The following is an 18349-nucleotide window of genomic DNA, read 5'->3' as shown; positions in this document are numbered from 1 at the left end:
TGATGTGTCCCGTGATGGTGGTGGACTTGCACGGCCGATGTGCACTTATCATTAAATTGTATCACCAGAAAGGCTTTTCCCTTCCGCCTTCCATTACCATCTCCACTTCTAGTTCGCCACCACCACCACCATCATTGCGACCAAAAAGGCAGACAGAGACCACCCCAGACATTTATTATATATATTTCCTATCTCATTCCCCATCACTAATTCCTGTCCGGCACATATATACCACCACATTTTATCATTTAATCCACATGACCGGACCCGGCTTACGTGTAAGCTAATTTAATTCCCGAATAAAAAAATTATTCCGAAATTTTTAAATTTATTTATGTGCAAAATGTAGTGACTCAGTAGTGACTCAGAGGACTCCTTCTACCCTTTCTGTACATTTACAACTCTTTACACAACAATTTTATGATGGTCCTTCCTTCAACTGGTTATATTTCCAGGACCAGAAAAACCCTTTTTTAAATTCATCACGTCTTACACACCTTCTTACCATACCTGCAGCCAAAACCAGTAAAGGTGACAAACTCTCTGGCAATCAATGAATGGATGCGCACAGTAAAAGTAATAAAAAACACAGCAAGAAATGTAACTGTAGAATTTTTCTGTATGCACTTTACTTCAAGTTCAAGATCAATAAAAAAAGAGAGGAGAATAAAGAGGAAGCATTTTACAAGAGATGTATTATTATATTATCGACATACCTTGAGTTAGAATAGATGGACAGTTCCAGTAGCGGTTGGATAGGTTGTTATTATTGAAGGTTAATGATGTCGGTATATCAACGATGACAAAAAAAGAGTGGCAGAGTTATATAAGAAGAGACAGCAGCACTTGGTTAGCCTTGCGTTTTTAGCCTCAATAAATAAACGGATTCTCCATCCATCTGTACATTGGGAAGGATTGGATGGGACGGAAATAGGTTTGTTTTCGTGTAATATCACAGATGAATCTTGGTTAGTTTGTTAGTTAGCGGGTGACAATATGGTAGGCAAGACACTTGGCAGAATTAGTAAGAAAATTATAACTATCTAAAATGTCATGAATAAACAATATTTAAAATCTAAAAATCTAAAATTTTAAAATTTTAAAAAACTTAAAATTCTATTAACAATTTAAAGAACCGAAAAGAAAGTAAAAGTTGTCTCGTGTGTGTGTGTGAATATTTTTGCTCGAGCGAAGTTTGTCGTGTTGTTGGTTGTGCGTTTGACAGTTTGTAAATGTGATTGTTTGGTTGTGACTTTGTCCCGAGGTTTTACTTTTACTTTTTTTGGAGAGAGGAGGGAGAGAGAGAAAGAGAGCCGGGTAAGTTAGTCAGTCAGTTGTCAGTTGTCGGTTCGGTTTATTTAAGCCGGAGTTCACTAGTCACAGGGCGGGCATCAGAGCAAGCAGCTCTAATTTTCCTTCCTTCCGTCCACCCGATTTCTCCCTTTCTGCACATGCCCACCCTTCGGAAGCTTTCCAGTCCAGAGCTCTGTCCTCTTCATTCATTCATTATTATTATTCGGACTAATAACACAGTCATGAGATTATTTATTATTCTACAAACGAGACGCCAATATTTGCCCAGACAGGATTTACGATGAGAGTAGGTTGTCAGAATGGCTAAATTTATGTTTTCGCAGTGACAAGTTGTTGATTGCAAAAACACGACACGGCGTGCATAATTATGTATGCGACAAATTGGCGTACAATTCATGACATTTTGATTATCGGGTTTGTTTGTGCGAATTTTTGCTTTCACTTTGCTTTGGTAAAATATTTACGTTTCGAAAAATATTTAGAGGAATAAATAAATAACTTTCCCTGAAGTTTTGAAATGTCCTTTTTTCATGAATGTTAGGGATTTCTTTTATCATGTCCGTGGGAGTAGACGGACTCCCCATAACGCAACATAATGAACAACCTACCCGGCTTGATTAGAGATTGAGGAGACACAGGAGAGAGCCTGGCAGAGAGTTAATTTGGAATTCTTTGTTCCTTTTCCTTCCGGCGAGAGAGAAAAGTTTTTAATTAAATAGTTTGTGTAATGGGCGTCTAGGGTGGGTCATTACAGGTAATTTATTAGCCTTGTCCTACCCGGATTACTCAAAACTACTACAACAACCCGGGCATCTTCTTGCACTGTAGGATGTAAATTACCCCCGGGATAAAATGAGCTTCTCTCTCTCCTCTCTGCTATGTCAGTCATGTCGTATAATTTTATTTTAAACGGCCCTCATTTCCAGAGGCTATGGACATTCTTTGGTCAGTCCACCAATTTCGGAGAAAATAATAAAATATATTTTTTTCAAGATTTTTCAAATTTTAAAAATTTCAACTTTAAATTTCCGAAAACTGTATTATGAACGCTCCCCATTTCTACAATATCCATTTCACTTTCTTGTTCTTCTCGCAAAATGAAGCGTCCGTCCACTGCTTTACGGACCACACCCGCGTTCTGCTCCTTCTTTAGTACATGCAGACTTTATCCTCCAGCAGATCCTCCTCTTCTCTCGAGTAAATGTTGCTCCATTTAGATTTACATTTATGGATATGGATATCGTCTTCCTTCTCGCAAGGTTTTGTGTAATATGGACCAAGATAAGTTGACGAGAGAAAGAGAATCAAATCGTGAAAGTTCCCAGAAATTTATGAGACTTATCTCTCGAACAAAATGAAACCATCCGTTTCATGCACCCCTCATTCTGCTGTGCAGTTGTTGTTATCGACCCTTAGATTTTAGGAGCTTTCACATTTTAAAGTGGAACACGTGGTAGGAGGATCACATAAAGATTTATTGGGGGGAAAGAAAGCAATGACGACGAATAATGCAGTCCCCTCTCTGGCCTGGTGGGTAGGACGTGAACTAAAAATCTGCAAAATTCTCTCTCTATAAAATGAATGAAAGGTGTAATGGGGATTAATTAGCATGGAAATCTTGCTCGTAAAGCAGTCGGCTGAAAAGTTGGATTATTATAATGGGCTAGGAGTGGTTACTTTTGTGACTAAAGAAGATTGGCTATCAACTGCGTCCTCCTCCAATCCAATCCGCTCCATGAAACCACACTGCACTATTCCATTGTCCATTAAATGGTTAGAAATGCGTATAAAAGAGTGAATTTAAATTTGCTCCGTGATTGAAATTCTTTTCATTTGAACTTTCTTGGAATGGAATTCGGTTAGTAATAACGTATGCACCTTCATTTTTGGACATTGTTAAAATGCGTATGATGTGAGCCACTCCTTCCATTAAAACTCTTTCTCGCATCACATCCATAAAAAATCTCACATGTTGTGTAATCCGTAAACCAGTTGTTGTATGTATGTAGTTGACAGTTGACAAGTAAATTTACCCTTATGTCTAGTCGGGAATTCTGTACGAATGCAATTGTGTGCAGCTTAATGGGAGGCTCATGCAGGTAAATATATTCTGTAAATAAGATTAGTTATTTAAAAGAAGCTTCGTTATGGTCATGTCCTAAATTATGCAACATTTTTCCTGGCAGTATGGCACATGGACATTCTTGCGCGTAATGAGCATATTTTGAAAGAATTTTACGACTTCATGGGACAAACTTTGATTTCATTCTGCCTCTGGAAATATTTCAACTCACTCTTTTTTTTGGTGGGTAGGGAATTCCAGTGTGTGTACGTAAGGCTAATGTTATTTTATACATATGCGCATGAGTTTCTCTCCGGATTTCGGGGAGAGTATTGGGTAGATGGGATTTACGTATTCGGGCTGAACCGACCGAGAAAATGGAGACATGCGCAAACCTAAAAGTCTCCATAATAATTTGTGATTTTCTTTAAAAAATTGCAGAAAACAGGTTTATTGTAACTTTAATTCAGTGATTCGTGCCATAATTTCTGTAAACTGGTAAGAACGTGCATTAATAAAATTGCTAATCTGTTGTGCCCCATAAAAAACCGTTTGTTCTGTGTTGTTTTATTTCGTGTAATATATTCCACGCGTATTTTATTGTCCAGTTAATTATATTCACGTAGTAAATTTATGACATTGTGTGTGCATGTATTTTCTTGATAAATACGAGGAAATTTTCATTTTGTTGTTGCAACAATAAAATTAATGGACGTGAATGGAATTTCATTTGTGCATTTTTAACATAAAACATGACCATCCTCTGCTCATATAATCTCTGTTTTTAGTGTACACATAACCATTTTTTGCAAGTTTTCTTCTTGGTCACAATAATTATCGAGTATTCTACCACGCAATAACTCGCAATTGAACTTATTATCACTTCACCTTCCACCTTAAAAGGCACTTTTGCCCAAATTCATCTCTCCCAAATGAATGCGCACACACTTCCTCAAAATTGCGATTAATGTCTTTCCCATCATCAAATTAAGTAAAGTTTGAGGAGGAGGATATACAGCAAAACAGTCCAAAGTGTAAAGTAAAACCCACCAACCAACCAATTCATTCCCTCCTTAACCAAGAAAAAAACAGCGCATCGCATAATAATCATTCCCCCTGAAACAAATGTAACCATTAAATTAACCTTGTTGCTAGTTAGTGCACTCTTAAAAGGCGAGATTGCTGATAATGGTTCAAGAAGAAGAAGAAGAGAGGATTAACTCTCGAGTACATATTTATTTATTTCTCTAAAAACTTTATAGTCTTAAAGTGTCAATTTGAAAAAAAGAACTTGTTGCTAACTCTCATTGCTAAATATTTAAGAGAAACTGGTTCTTCCTCTTTTTTTCTTTATATTCATTCCACAGAGATAAAAGCAAATGAGTCCATTAGACGTGATTAAACGATCACTTTAAATACGGTCATTCCCATTCAGTTCTTGCACTTATTGGGCAGAGATGAAAAAAGAAATGGCAAGAAATAAGTACATAAACGAATCTTTCTAATCACCCTAATTTATTGACAGACCAACTTTCTTGAGCATAGTGCGATGATAAATTCTAATTACCTTAACTTTTGCGAAGTGTGGCTTTAAGTGTCCGTCAAATGTATTTCACTAACGACTAAAATGCAGTAATTATTGGAAACAACAATGAGAAGAAAAACAGTTAAGGGACTTGTTTCACCCGTTTCGATCGTGGCGTTGGTGCTGAATCGATCACGAAGAAGTAATGAAATTTGCAATTGTTTAAAAAATAACTCGTTTTATTTTTCACTTAAATAAAAACTAAAACTTTATTTTGCACACTTTATTACGCTCTCACAAAAATAATTAAATGAATAATTTACACAAAGTTAAACTCTTTTTTTACGGATTTATATATTTCTAAGTTTATTAAAGTTGCACACTTACTGCTCTACAAATCCGAACTGGTGCTACATCCGTTCACGACAATTTTTTGAGGCAGGTCAGTCAGCAGGCTGTTCCAGAATTCTACGAAATTCCTATAAAAAACAAGAGCAAAAAATAATTCAAAGAAAAAGCAATATCATTTTTTACATTTCTGCATAAAAAACATAAACCTTGTCGTAAAACCCAATGTCCAGAAAGTAATTTTATGACGGTACAAGCAGCTCAGCCACTCACAGTCAGTCAGTCACATCACATTCGTCCGTTTGAAGGAGAATAAAATACGAAAGGTTTAAAAACTGGAGCACAGCATTCTTACTTCTTACGACTCAGATTTTGGGCTTAATGGGTTGTAAATTCAATTCAGTGGCATAATACTCACGGTAATAATGGTCCCACCAAAAAAAAACCTCCAATTCGAATCACTCACTTCATTTTTTAAATAAAAATTCAAAAAATATTTTATGAAAATGTTCCCCATTTATATATTCCCACTGGAACCAAAGTCATTGCCATTCTGCCATTATTTATCGACCCAGAGTGGAAAAAATCTCCACCCGGAGCGTCATTCGCCCATTAGACTTCTTAGTCTCTGCCCATTTCCAACATTTTGTTTAGTTAAATGGTCCAACATTAAGCCAAAGGAATGAGAAGCTTCTCTTCTCCGTCTCCTTTTTAAGCATAAGTTTTGAACATAATCGTAAAATAGTATGTTAAGATAATGACCAATAGTCCATCCAGTCTAGGAAAATAATATGTAAGCACAGCATCATAATAACCCTCAAGTTTCAAGAAGAAACCGAGGAGGAGATAATATAAATGAACATCTCGTTTTCTCTCATTGTCTGCGCTCTCATGTGCCCCATAATATTATGCAATAACAATAAATTCTATGCAAAGATGGAGAAAATGGTTGCGTTTTATGGTACAAATATTCAAATCTTTAAGTCGTCCTCCATTCTCCGGAAAGATGCACTAACGAATTTAAACAAGACTAATTTGAATTCTTCTTCTTCTTCTTGTCGAAAGAGGAGAGGACATGAAAATCCAAATTTGCAATAAATTCTCAAAACCTGCTCACATAAAATGGATTAAATTACACTTTGTTATAATACCATGGCCAAGTTTGGGGATGGGATACGACGAGTTTAATGCGATCCGCGGTATAACTAACTTTTACTGCTAATGTGGTTAATAGTAGTAAATTATGCCTTGTTTAATTAATGGGGGACGGGGTGTCCATTCTCATCCAAATATTTCTAGTTGTCCTTATAACTCTTTTTCTCTTTGTCCTCTTAAAGAAATTCGGTGATTTTTTGTCGTCTCGTCAGATTTTTAGTTTTATGTTATTTGCACTTGTTTCCAAATTATGCGAATAAATAATAATCTCTTTTTTTGCGACTCGGAATAATACAATACATACTTTTTGATTGCCATCTTTGAAGCGGATTCGTTTTGATTTCATTCTTGTTCTTTGGACGTAAAAGTTTTTTTCGGAGGAGAGAAGTGCAGCGAGGGTTCATGGCTCATGGTTTGGCTTCGTCTGAAATAATGACATTAAACACGCAATCAAACAATGGGAGCCTAATCCGGTTACGGGACGGATGGAGTTTCCTCATCCAAGTCAACCACGACGCCACTACCACTGCTACTTTTGTAAATTACTTGCTCTAATAAATTAATTTGTTAGCTTAAACAATCAGTCGTAGTGGAGTTTCGGAGGGCGCCGTGGGACGACCACTATTTACTCTGTAGGACGAGTTGTCTCCTTAATTTTAATGTATCTCCATCCATTTCTCTGCCATTTTTCTAAGGCGTGACAGAGTGGGCAAGCATTATATATTATTAGCCCTTCAAAGTATCCCCCGACATGCGACTTTCCCACTGGGTGGGTTATTTATTGCGTTCATTTTAAGACTTCTTGACACACTACTGGGCAGTTTGCGATGGCTATCGGAATATTATAGATATCAACGACCGATAAGAATACTTACGTGCAATGATCAAAATCATGTAGAGTAAGTAGTTTGCGAAAAAGAATGTTACATTTTTGCAAAAAAAGTGGTAGTAGTGGTGAGAAACTACCAGCTAAAAATTGCATGTGTACGCTAAAAGTACTTACGGGTATTACCCTTCCTCCTTAAAAAAAGATTTCGAAAAAGCCAACGCAATTTCCCAAAAACTGTAATGGTTTCTCCATTATTAATACTTACAGGCATTATTATTATGATTATTGCTTACGTGCATGTCTACGAGTCATACTATTACTCGGACTGTACTAAAACACAGAAGAAATTACCTACTCTCTTCGGGATGGATGAAAACGTGTAACACGGCATAATGCTTGAGAGTCATCTTATCCTCAATGTAGTATTATTATGGGCACTACTCTACCCCTTCAAACCCAATTTAATATTTAGTAATACGTACATATGCCTCCTACCAACCACCACGGCACGAAAATGAAAATCACCATCCAAACCAAAATGCCATTCTTTCCTTCCTCCGTCTGTCCTGTTATTTCTCTCGTGAAGTAAAAGTTTTCGATCCAGTCGTCCTCTGAAATAATAAATATAATGGACGATTTTTCCTCCAGGCGAGGAGTCTCATTCTTCCACGAAAACCTTACCCACCGATATTACACCTATTACAAAGTACAGCCATTATTACATACATTACACGACTCCCACGTTCACTGCCAACTTATACAAAGTCCGCCTTTCACGTCTGGGTAAAAGAAGCACAAAATCCAATCCTCCACCTTTTATTTGAGGGGGCAAGACACGCACAATGTTTGAAAAGCCGGCCTTACAAACTCGTTTAGACACCCACACGAACATACAAAATGTGTAAAAGTTCCCTGGCATGGATTTTAATCCTTTACTTACTCGCAGGAAGAGGAGGAAGGCCGAAAAGCTATAAATCCATCACACCACGTCTGTTCAATAATACCTGTTCTGTTAGTACAGATAATCCGAATAATAATCACTGACTGACTGGCTCTCTCCATGGTCATGGCGTTGAGGTAATAATAATAATAATCATAACCATAATCCTCCCCGTAATGAAATACTTGGTACTTATTGGTGGATACGAGGCAACTCCACTTTTAGGCTTTATGCTGTTGAATAACAGCCGAGTGACATGCATGCACCTGAACATGAAAAATTCTTTACCTTTTGAAATTCAAAAGGCAAATGTGAAATTTCTCTCTCGAGCAGTAGTAAATTACTCACATTAGTTTCACCGTAATGGGCGAACAATGTTTCTTATTCCCAGATTCCACGCTACGGCTCAAATACAAACGATCTCATTTACTCCAAGTGCACACATTTCTCATTTCCGTACCCATTAATTATTATGCTCGGACTACAATTTCCACTTGGAGAAATTCTACGTAAGTAGTCGTCTAGGAGGAAAGGTCCCTTAATAATTGTTACGTTTTCCATGATCGATTAGCACGATAAAAAAGCAAAGGAGATTTAATCAGGGAATGTAATTTTGTATATTGCGAATGGATGGCTAATACGTAAGTGAGCGGATAAATTCTACCCTAAGTAGCGGATAAATTCACATTTTATAATATACTAATGTTACAAAAAAAAACTTTTTAACAGTCAGAAAAGTCGACATAAAATATGTGATATGATAATGAAACTTTTCGAGAATTCAACCATCTTAGTAGCTGCCTGGGGTTTCAAACCATCAAACATCGCCCATCTCATCTCATACATTTAATAAATGTTCCCTTCCTAATCTAATGCTGCCTTCTTGTCCGCCTACAAAAAAATCCATTTTCAACCAGGGAACATCCAACGGGTTTGATTTTAATTCAGATTCTGCCAAATCAGGGGTCGTTTCTCCCCCCAAATTCGTGCAGGATCCCAACCCACGACATAATATCGTGTATAATCGTGAATAAAATCTTGAAGACTGCATCCACATCCATCCAACCCATTATTATTATGCATAACATCCCATAACAATAATAACAATCACAATAACAATAACTTGGCTCTCACACACGAGAATAATCCAACTTAATCTCGTCTCCACTTGAGTTCAATCTTGCAGCCATCATAAAACTTACAAAGTTTTTTAGTATTCACTCCTCCTTCTTCTTCTTTACCACCGGATTGTGAATCAGAAAATTGTGTAAAGGACGGGACACAACGGTCGGGATACATTCATATTTTTTCTAACTGGTAGCCTATTGTTAAGTAGTTTATTTCGAAATGAAATGAGGATTCTTATCGCATATGTGGTAGATATGGCTCGTCTGCGTCTGGCATAATTCGAGTGAATGACCAAGTCATGGTATAATTTAATACGAAATGATATCATCGTAATATCTGTAATATATAATAGATCCCTGAGAGATTGTGGTGGAAAATGGATGTTATGTTATTGCTATTATTGGTGTGGTGGGAGAATAATAATGTACATGCATACGTACACCTACGTAGGTACGTATATGTGATAGTTTAGTGTCGTGCATACTTGTTTCTTAAGGGAAGAGACGGAAAAAAGATGGAGAGACAGATTTTAAACCATTGTTGTCTCACTTTTGAAAAATGACTTGAAAATTTTGAGACCAAAATATTTTTGGGACATGTTATTTCGTCGAGTAGGGTTTTTTTAGGTGTTGAAACCGGCGAGAAATTGTTTTTCGGTGGAAAGTTTGGAAAAAAAGGAGCAGCACTTTTAAGAAATATTTACCAGTAGCGTTATTATTATGGTTTTTTCCTGGGTTTTCTCTGCTGGTGGTGGGATCATTATTCTTCTCGGTTTTTACGTGATTTGAGGGAAAGTATGGAGTGATGATAAGCAGCTTGTGTCCCATTTGGGAGGAGAGCGTTATGGGTGGCATAAAATCCAATGGTGGTCTCTTCAAAACGGGGCATTTCATATCCACCCACACACATTTTGTTCAGGTTTTCCATCCATCCGTGCGTCGTCTTTCTCCACTTTCACCAAACCATTCATCATAGGGCAGGAACAGAACAGGGCCGTACTAAAAAATACAGATTAGTGAAAACACCAAATTTTAGAAAATGTTGTAATTTCCAGCCATATTTAATATTTTTTTATAAATGCATTTCGGAAATGTTTCTCAGATTGTATTCATAGTAGTAAAAAACGCTGTGATCATGATTTTAGCCTGTCTACTCAACTTCTACACCTCCTTTCACTTCTTTCTCCAACGTGCACTTATACAAACTGTCTGTACATCCACCCCACAATTTCTTCCATGCACATTACACATTTTCCCATTCCCAAATATGTAGTATCGATAAGGAAAAGTGGTGCCTGTGGACGTGTCGGGATGTCATATCCATTTTCATACTACCCACTTTAGATTATTCCTCACCACCAACCAGCCCTCCAGGAAGAGGAGGTTGATGTTGAATATCCACAAAATGTTGGGGACACTGCGGATAAATGACGCCATTTCATCCTTACCAACATTTATCACCCTCTGCACAGCTATCGTATCTTGCACTACTTTCTCCCAAATTAGCAGAGGAAGCCCACTACTTGGAGGGAGAAAGCATGGAGAAAGTAAATGGCCAGTGGTGGCGCAGCAGTAGTAGGGGAAATAATAATAAGGATAAATTGACACTAGAAGTGCCAGCAGCAGCAGCCGCAGTCTGGTTGGTCTGTCCAACTCGTCCAACTCCATTTCATCGTCGGCCATCTCATCCCAACCATTAAACACAAATGCATCTTCTTCTACTTCCACCCCCCATCCTACACATCCAACCGTGTGCTGGATGAACTAATCCCTTCAATTTTAAAGGATTTCCCTCAAGGGTCCCTCAATCTCTGCGTAACCAACCACCTTTTATTTCGCTTGCTTGCGAAACACTTTTTTTTACCCGCATTGCAGTTTCTTCTACTTCTATTTGCAGGGGATTTTTTTTTCTCACGGAAAAATTACCAGAGTAGACGAAAAAAATCTGATTTTTTTTCGAAAAAAATGAAATGCCCGTTTTTATTCGTTATCAGGATAATATAGTCAAGAGTACGTGTGTCGGGGTGTCGGGGATGAAGGGGTCGTATACATTTTACATCCACACTCCGTCATAAAGTAAAAAGTAAAGGATCTAAATAAACGTAAACTCTTCACTCAACAATGCTCACGATGTTTATGTCATAATACGCTGGCCATAACACGAGAGTGTTATAGCCACCTCAAAAGTCTTGCACAATGTTTATCTTCATGTCCAAGTAATAACAATGCAAAACATTCTCCACCACATTTACCGTAAGAAAAGAGGAGGAGAGATAAATATGGATATGATATGGATGCACTCGTTTATTTGGAATGGACAGTTTCAAAAAGTTTTATGCGTTTTAGGGAACGGGGTAGCTGAAAAATTCAAAAATTTTGTTGCAGAAAAATGTATGAAATTCTATCAAGTTTTCACGTATGACTTAGACTTACATAATATGTGGACCATTTACGCTTGTTTATTTTAGCGTATTTTGCATATTTTTGCATACTTGCTAGTTGTCAATTTGTTTCTGTACCTGTATAATTTATCGCTCGGAACCTGATAATTTAATGAATCTAATTTACATATTTGTGTAAGTTCTAACTCGTTTAAAAAATCATTTCAACAACATTAATCAACTCATCAGAAATAGAACAAGAATTTGAACAGCTACCTTGGACCTGCATAAAATTGAGGATTTTTGCGGTGTACCAATGTAATTCTTGGGATTATTTGTTGAAAATAATCACAAGATTAGTACCTGCAACTAATTACCACAGTATTGTTGCAGGATTCAGGTTTGCTTAAATTATTCGCACAAACTTGTATAAACGAGTATAACCTTAAATCTTAATTCATGTCAGACTTCCGACTTAATCAAAGCCTGCACAAAACCCATGCATCAATTTTACACACCTTTATATCATGATTGTACAAATTGAAACAAGTATTTACAAAAATTGGGTCCATCCCAAAATACAATTTAAATTTACCGTTCAAGCTCGTGACGAAGAATTACCTGAATCAATTTTTCGATCACAAATCCGTCTCCAAAATGTTCTCACAAAATTGCAATGTGTAAGAGTATAAGTAACGATTACGCTCATTACCACAATTAACACCAGCAGCACCTCGTCAACGGCACGATTAAAGATGCCAATTCGATAGTATTATATTTACTTAATGGCCACGCCACGTTTTTAGCACAGACAACAAGCCAGACGAGGAATGTACATAGCACAAAAATTGCAAATTCAACTTGTCACACTGGTAAATTAACCCGTTCTACTTGGCCACCATGAGCAAACTGTGGGTCGGATGTGTTGCCAGAATAAGTGTCAAGTTCAAATAGAGGTAGTTTTCTGAAATAATATTGACTTTGATATTGGATCCAATTTTATTACTGTTTTTCTTTTAAAAAAATACTTTCAACTAAAAAAAGACAAGAAACCCTTTAAATCCGAGGAACGTTTACTTCCATATTTTTATTGTTTTATTGCGTGCGACGCAGAGTCCCCGTTACATTGCATTGCATCGTGTGACACTATCTGGGCATGCATTTTCTGTGTATTTATTGAACCTATTGGAAGTTAAAGGTAAGGGTTTTTTACTGCTTAAACTGAGTCTGTCAAGGTTAAGGGTTACGTAATAAAAAGGAACACACGCTTAATTGCCGCTATTCCTGGCCTCGTGGTGGTTGGTATGCGGCCCAATAAAAGTCCCGTACGGTCCGGGGTAAAAAATAAATTCAGGGTTGATTTTTCTACTCGAGTGTCATTGTCACCATCAAGAAGTACCAATGTCAAGTTCATATTCGGACAGGGTGGATAAGTTAGATTGTAAATTTATCTATAACATTGGGCTTATCTGTATATATTTACTCTTAAGGGAAAAGCATCATTTACGGTTTTGATCATTTTTGTTCGTGTCGCAGATTGTATTATCATTTTGCAAAAATGCATAAGGAACACTTCGCGAAAATGCGTACAGAACATACAAAATGCATAAGGAACACTTCGCGAAAATGCATACAGAACATGCAAAATGCATAAAATTGCATGTAGGAATGATACCTACGTTTATTTTTATAAGTTGTGCCATCACCACGTCATGCAACACTTGAGGAATCACTGGACTGGACTGAGGTGCTGGGAGGGTGGTGGACAATGGGTATAAATGTGCTGAGAATAGGTCACAAAATGTTTACATCCGTCATAAACTTGTTAAAAAGAAGATGCCATAAATCCCAACAAGAGAAGCAAACGACGGAAAAGAAGACGATGATGCATGTGACACAAGTACGTATCTTCTTCCTTCATAAATACGTAAGTAAAATACGCAAGTAAAGCTGAGGTTTACCCAAAAATGAGGCACTCTCACTTTTCTTTATTTTTATCTATTTATAAAAATGCGATGTATTTTTAATCCTTAAATAAAGACGAAACTTGTAAAAAATAAGAGTGAAGGAAATTAGTCTGAAACGATGATAAAAAGTATTTTTATTTTTTATTGAGCACTTCCACACATGTATCACAAGTCACTCGGTATTTAAAAATTACCACAAAATAAACCCTTTACGACCGTTCGGATCAGTGTAAAAATGCCTAATCCGTCAGTATAACCACCTCATAAGTGGTCATTCTCCCTAATTTTAACGGCCCATTAAACCATCCATCCATTCCCTAGTCACCTATGCGCCTCCTGTAAGTAAAAGACAGCACATGTCCAAGATGTTCAACTTGCATAAAATAAACACGGCATAAAAGTTTACAATCGACATATTTATCTTTCGAAAGTCATTCCATCCTGGTTTTATGCAGCCTTAAATTATTTATCAATCATCGAAACAATAATGTGGCTAGGAAATCGGGATAAATTTAAATTGTGTCAAAAATTTGCATTTAATGTGGTGCAATTCATCACATATTTAATTCTATACTTGAATGAAACCTTAAATTTATTTTTATGTACCACATACAGAATTATTTTTTTAACGGCAAAGAACTCAATCAACAACTGTTTTTGATTTATGCTGGATCAAATATTTTTACATATTCCACTTTTTACCGACTTTTTAACAAGAAAAATGGTCGACAGATTCACAATTTATGTCGACTTGGACATGCTGTCACATTTCACTTTGTGTGCAAAAACCAGACTTTTGTCAACTTTCTCATCTACTGAATGAATAATCTGGGTGGTTGTCGTTGGTTAAAAAGTGGTTGATTTATTTCCATGAATAAAGTTGTCAACTAGCAATTCTGCATGATTTGGGATTGCATCTTGTCCACTTTTCAGCACGATGACATAATATCAGCCATGACAATGAAGCAGATTCGAATATGCCATCGGAACCAGGAGAGTTCGGGATCTTGTCGTGGCGCTTTCGAAGCAAGGGAAAGTGACAAGTCGGGAGAGTAGATTTGTCCTTTTCGATCTAGGTGGTGTCACTTTGTTCGTTTTTACTGAACTCAACTTGCAACCAGCCAGCCTGGGAATATTTAGGGAACTCTCACTTTCCGTGGGCAGAGATCACTTTACAGAGTAGATTCACAACGTGAATTTCATGTTAAAATTTAATTTCATACTTTAAATGTGACATTTCTAATAGTAAATTTAACCTTGTAACCTAAATCTGATTCAAAGTGTTCATTTATGTTTCAAATTAAATCTTTAAAAAATGACACTCTTACATTTACATCAACATGATTCATATATGCATTATAATAATAAAAAACTTTTTACAAAACTCGTGTAATTACATATAACATTTTCACGAAACTAAATTCGCACTCACTTTTCATTGTAATAAATGAATAGCATTTCTCCATTTAATTTCATATTATCTTTCTCCTCTTTCTCTCTCTCTCTCTGTATCTCCATGAATAATAAAACTCCTCGTAGCATTGTCTCTTATTATATCCATTCCATTGTTTCTCACAATGTTGGCTGTACCATAACCAGCACTACTACGCCGCCTTCTCTCCATTTCCGACTTTATCTTTGCGTTCGTATGTACCATTCGTACTAAAATGTAAGATAATGCTCGTAAAGCTAATCATCTCTCAACAAATTACGACTCTTGTACACAAGACCATCCTATCTGCTTTGCATTCAGTGGGATATCATCATTCCGGACCGTGTATACTACCCGGGCCGGGTAGCGTGCACATGCAAACACCCGGGTAACCCGCATCCCTGAAGAGAAGGGACGATGCATGGTGGATGCCCCCTTCCGGGCAGTTTGCATGAATATACGGCCGAGATAAGGAGGCCATTCTAGGCATGTAACGGTTGTCATGGGTGTCGGATATGGGCCAGGTCCCGAGGGCGGAGAAAACCCGGGATTGGCCGCGCGGGTGAGGTGGGCATTTCTTTCTCGGAGATTTCTCCAGGATCCCCAATCCACTCTGGCACAAACGGCTCCGTTCATCCCTGTGAAATAGGAATCTCTGTGAAATGAATGTACTCCGTGCTGGGGAATGCGATGCAATGTGCACTTATCATTCTCCACACTCACTTTCACCACTTTTATTGCAGCCAACACATACGTACATACATATACGCACACAGACAGGCAGGGAGACTGACAGGTATAGGCAAGCATACCACCACCAATTCTTTTACACCCTGTTGTAACCTAAAACTTGAACAATTCTGTCATTTTTATGTACCGCTCTACATCCATCTAAAAATTAAACCTATTAAAAAATATTTGTAATATGTAGTATTTTTATTTTATCATAAAAAACTCAACAATTTAAATACTTGTTCGTCTTAAACGCCAATTACAAAAAATCATAACCCTCAGCTATACATATAAATATTTCTATTACTTACATAATTTTTAAATATATTTAGCAAAGTTTATCAAAATTATTATTTCTGCTTGTTTTTAACTCATTCTCCCCATTACAAATCTACTCATACGCATCCCCTCTATTTTTTACGGGGTAACAAATTTAGCCCAAATTCCATTTCATACCTTTGTCCCATTCTTCCTATTCTTACCCAACTCTCTCTTTTCCAGGGAATTTACAACTTTTGATTTTACAACCCTTAAAAAATCAAGACACAGCAAACCACCCACTCATCCATCCATCCATCCTTCCTTCCCTACACTAATATTAGCTTCCTTCCTCCTTAACTATCTATATTTACGAACGGAAAGTGCAAGTTTACCAATACTTACTTGTATTAAAAAAAGGGGACAAGTTAACAAAAGCAGAATAAAGTGAATTGCCGATTGTAAATAATAAAGAAAGGATTCTCCCAGAGATTTTCCACGAGTTAAAAAAAGGATCCCAAAACTAAGCTTGCACTTTCGGCACGTTACACGAGATTGCGACGACTTCAGTTCAGAGCTAGCGAGTAGTTCAGGTTTTGTAGCATTGTTTCTGCTTTGGGTCAGCTAGTCGACTTCCATCGTCACCCCAGAAAAGATCTTCCTCGACGTATAACCACCAGTCTATCTCTCTCTTCCTTTTTAGCTGTTATCATCTCTGGAGAACAAGATCGAGCAGAAGGTTGAGCTTTTATTACACCTGAACAACGACGAACTAATAATAATAATAATACGCAAGCCTTTTTTACCCGTTATAAATTCATAAAAATTACTCGTTTTTTGTTCATTTTTACTTTTATGGACAAATTATTGGAAGCATAATCACCACATTTATTTACAATTTTATGGAGACACAATTTATTTAAAGAGAGAGAAAGTGCATGAAACTTGACACGCTACAAAGCCGAATTTAATTTTTTTATGGTTTAATTGTGAATGTGTATAAGTTATTTAATTATTTGACTAATTAATCACAATTCTTCCTTAATTTGTGCTTAATATTTTTTTAATCGTGCGACAATTATTATTTATCAGACACAGATACTGCTTAATTTAATTACGACTTTATTGTTTATTTATTTACTTTGCTAGTAAAATTTTACCAATGTGACCAATGTGAACAGTTTTTGTTTTGTTTTAAATTATGGACAAATACAAATTTAAAGAGAAAAATTAATTCAATTTCAAGATTAATGAAGCGGGAGGGAAGGAGGAAGTAATTCTTGTAAGACCGGGTGTTGGACTGGAGAGAGGGTTTTTTATTATCGGTGAAATTTAATCCGGTAAGTTTTATTGAAATTATTTATGATTCATCATTTGCATCACCACTTAAATTGAACGTTTATCATTAAAATTTCGTTTTCGGAAGGGATTATATTTTAGAAAATCCGATCTAAAAGTGGAGAAAGCACAATATTTTATAAAAAAAATAGCCGTCCTTAATTGCATTAAAATTCTGAGCGGTGTGCAAATCAATCAAATTATTAATTTATTGGTATTTAAATTTTGTTGTTACATTGCATCCTAAACTGAGGAGAAAATTATCAATAAAGGTCTTGTGTGTGCCGGCCGATGTGTGTGTAATAATGGCAACGATTATCTATTATGCCCAATTTAGTCTTCTTTTAATCCGTGCATAATTTGCACTTGTGCTTTTTGCTCGTGTCTTCCTCACCAAAGTAAAATTATAAAATGTAATTGATTCAAATTTAGTAGACTTGAAATTGGGCAGGTAATCGTTATATCGGCGTTATTGTGGTATCCTAAAAGGGTAAAAATTACATAACGAATCTTGTTTGTATAATAATATCGCGTGAATGGCGGTAGGTCATAAGGCATCATTTAGAGATATGTATGTACATCATTTTTTGAGTCATAATCATTATTAAAAATTTTGTTGTTACTGCATTTTTTTCAATCTGATTATTATTATCAGCGCTGAAATCAATATGAACAAGGGTTAGGGAAAAAAAGATCATCATCACCATTTTATTGGGCATTTCTTCCGTCCAAGAATTGAATCCTATTGTTGTGCAGGGTAATTTATTGTTGTTGGGATAATGCCGTTTATAACCGTCATAAACAAATTAAGACGATACAATACGTACATCGCACAGTCGCCCCTACGGGTGAAAGTTGGACATGATTACTAAATGTGAAGGTGTGTTTAGTATTATACTAAAGGAAAAAGATACATGTATTAAATATGTAAATGCACCATA

The 18349-nt window shown here is 36.5% G+C and overlaps 1 protein-coding gene and 2 long non-coding RNA genes across 9 annotated transcripts in view; 2 read left to right on the top strand and 1 right to left on the bottom strand.

Moving 5' to 3' along the window:
* Positions 1-5053, top strand: LOC118435473. 4 transcript variants are annotated; one of them, XR_004834781.1, is made up of 4 exons: positions 1-278; positions 350-3413; positions 3501-3642; positions 3818-5053. It is a non-coding gene; the product is annotated as an uncharacterized LOC118435473 (long non-coding RNA). The 4 variants fall into 4 exon arrangements; XR_004834779.1 differs by lacking the exon at positions 3818-5053 and having other exon boundaries at positions 350-389; positions 456-3413; XR_004834780.1 differs by lacking the exon at positions 3818-5053 and having other exon boundaries at positions 350-1317; positions 3360-3413.
* Positions 5054-5183: 130 nt separating this feature from the next.
* LOC118435483 lies at positions 5184-13324 on the bottom strand. 2 transcript variants are annotated; one of them, XR_004834793.1, is made up of 4 exons: positions 12303-13324; positions 10005-10299; positions 6709-6828; positions 5184-5380 (listed from the first exon to the last, which is right to left on the bottom strand). It is a non-coding gene; the product is annotated as an uncharacterized LOC118435483 (long non-coding RNA). The 2 variants fall into 2 exon arrangements; XR_004834794.1 differs by lacking the exon at positions 6709-6828.
* Positions 13325-16409: 3085 nt separating this feature from the next.
* The window catches only part of LOC110848892 (homeobox protein abdominal-A homolog), a 40520-nt gene continuing 38580 nt past the window's right edge, over positions 16410-18349 (top strand). The window contains exons 1-2 of one of the 3 annotated variants that reach the window (XM_035850691.1): positions 16410-16809; positions 17317-17410. The gene's annotated coding sequence lies outside the window, so the exon portion shown is untranslated. Of the gene's footprint in view, positions 17411-18349 lie in introns of all 3 variants that reach the window. The other 2 variants (XM_035850692.1, XM_022096236.2) reach the window with 2 other exon arrangements.

The sequence above is a fragment of the Folsomia candida genome, unplaced genomic scaffold (genome assembly GCF_002217175.1).
Source record: "Folsomia candida strain VU population unplaced genomic scaffold, ASM221717v1 Fcan01_Sc004, whole genome shotgun sequence".
NCBI classification, from domain to species: Eukaryota; Metazoa; Arthropoda; class Collembola; order Entomobryomorpha; family Isotomidae; genus Folsomia; species Folsomia candida.
This window is presented reverse-complemented; position numbering and strand designations above follow the sequence as displayed.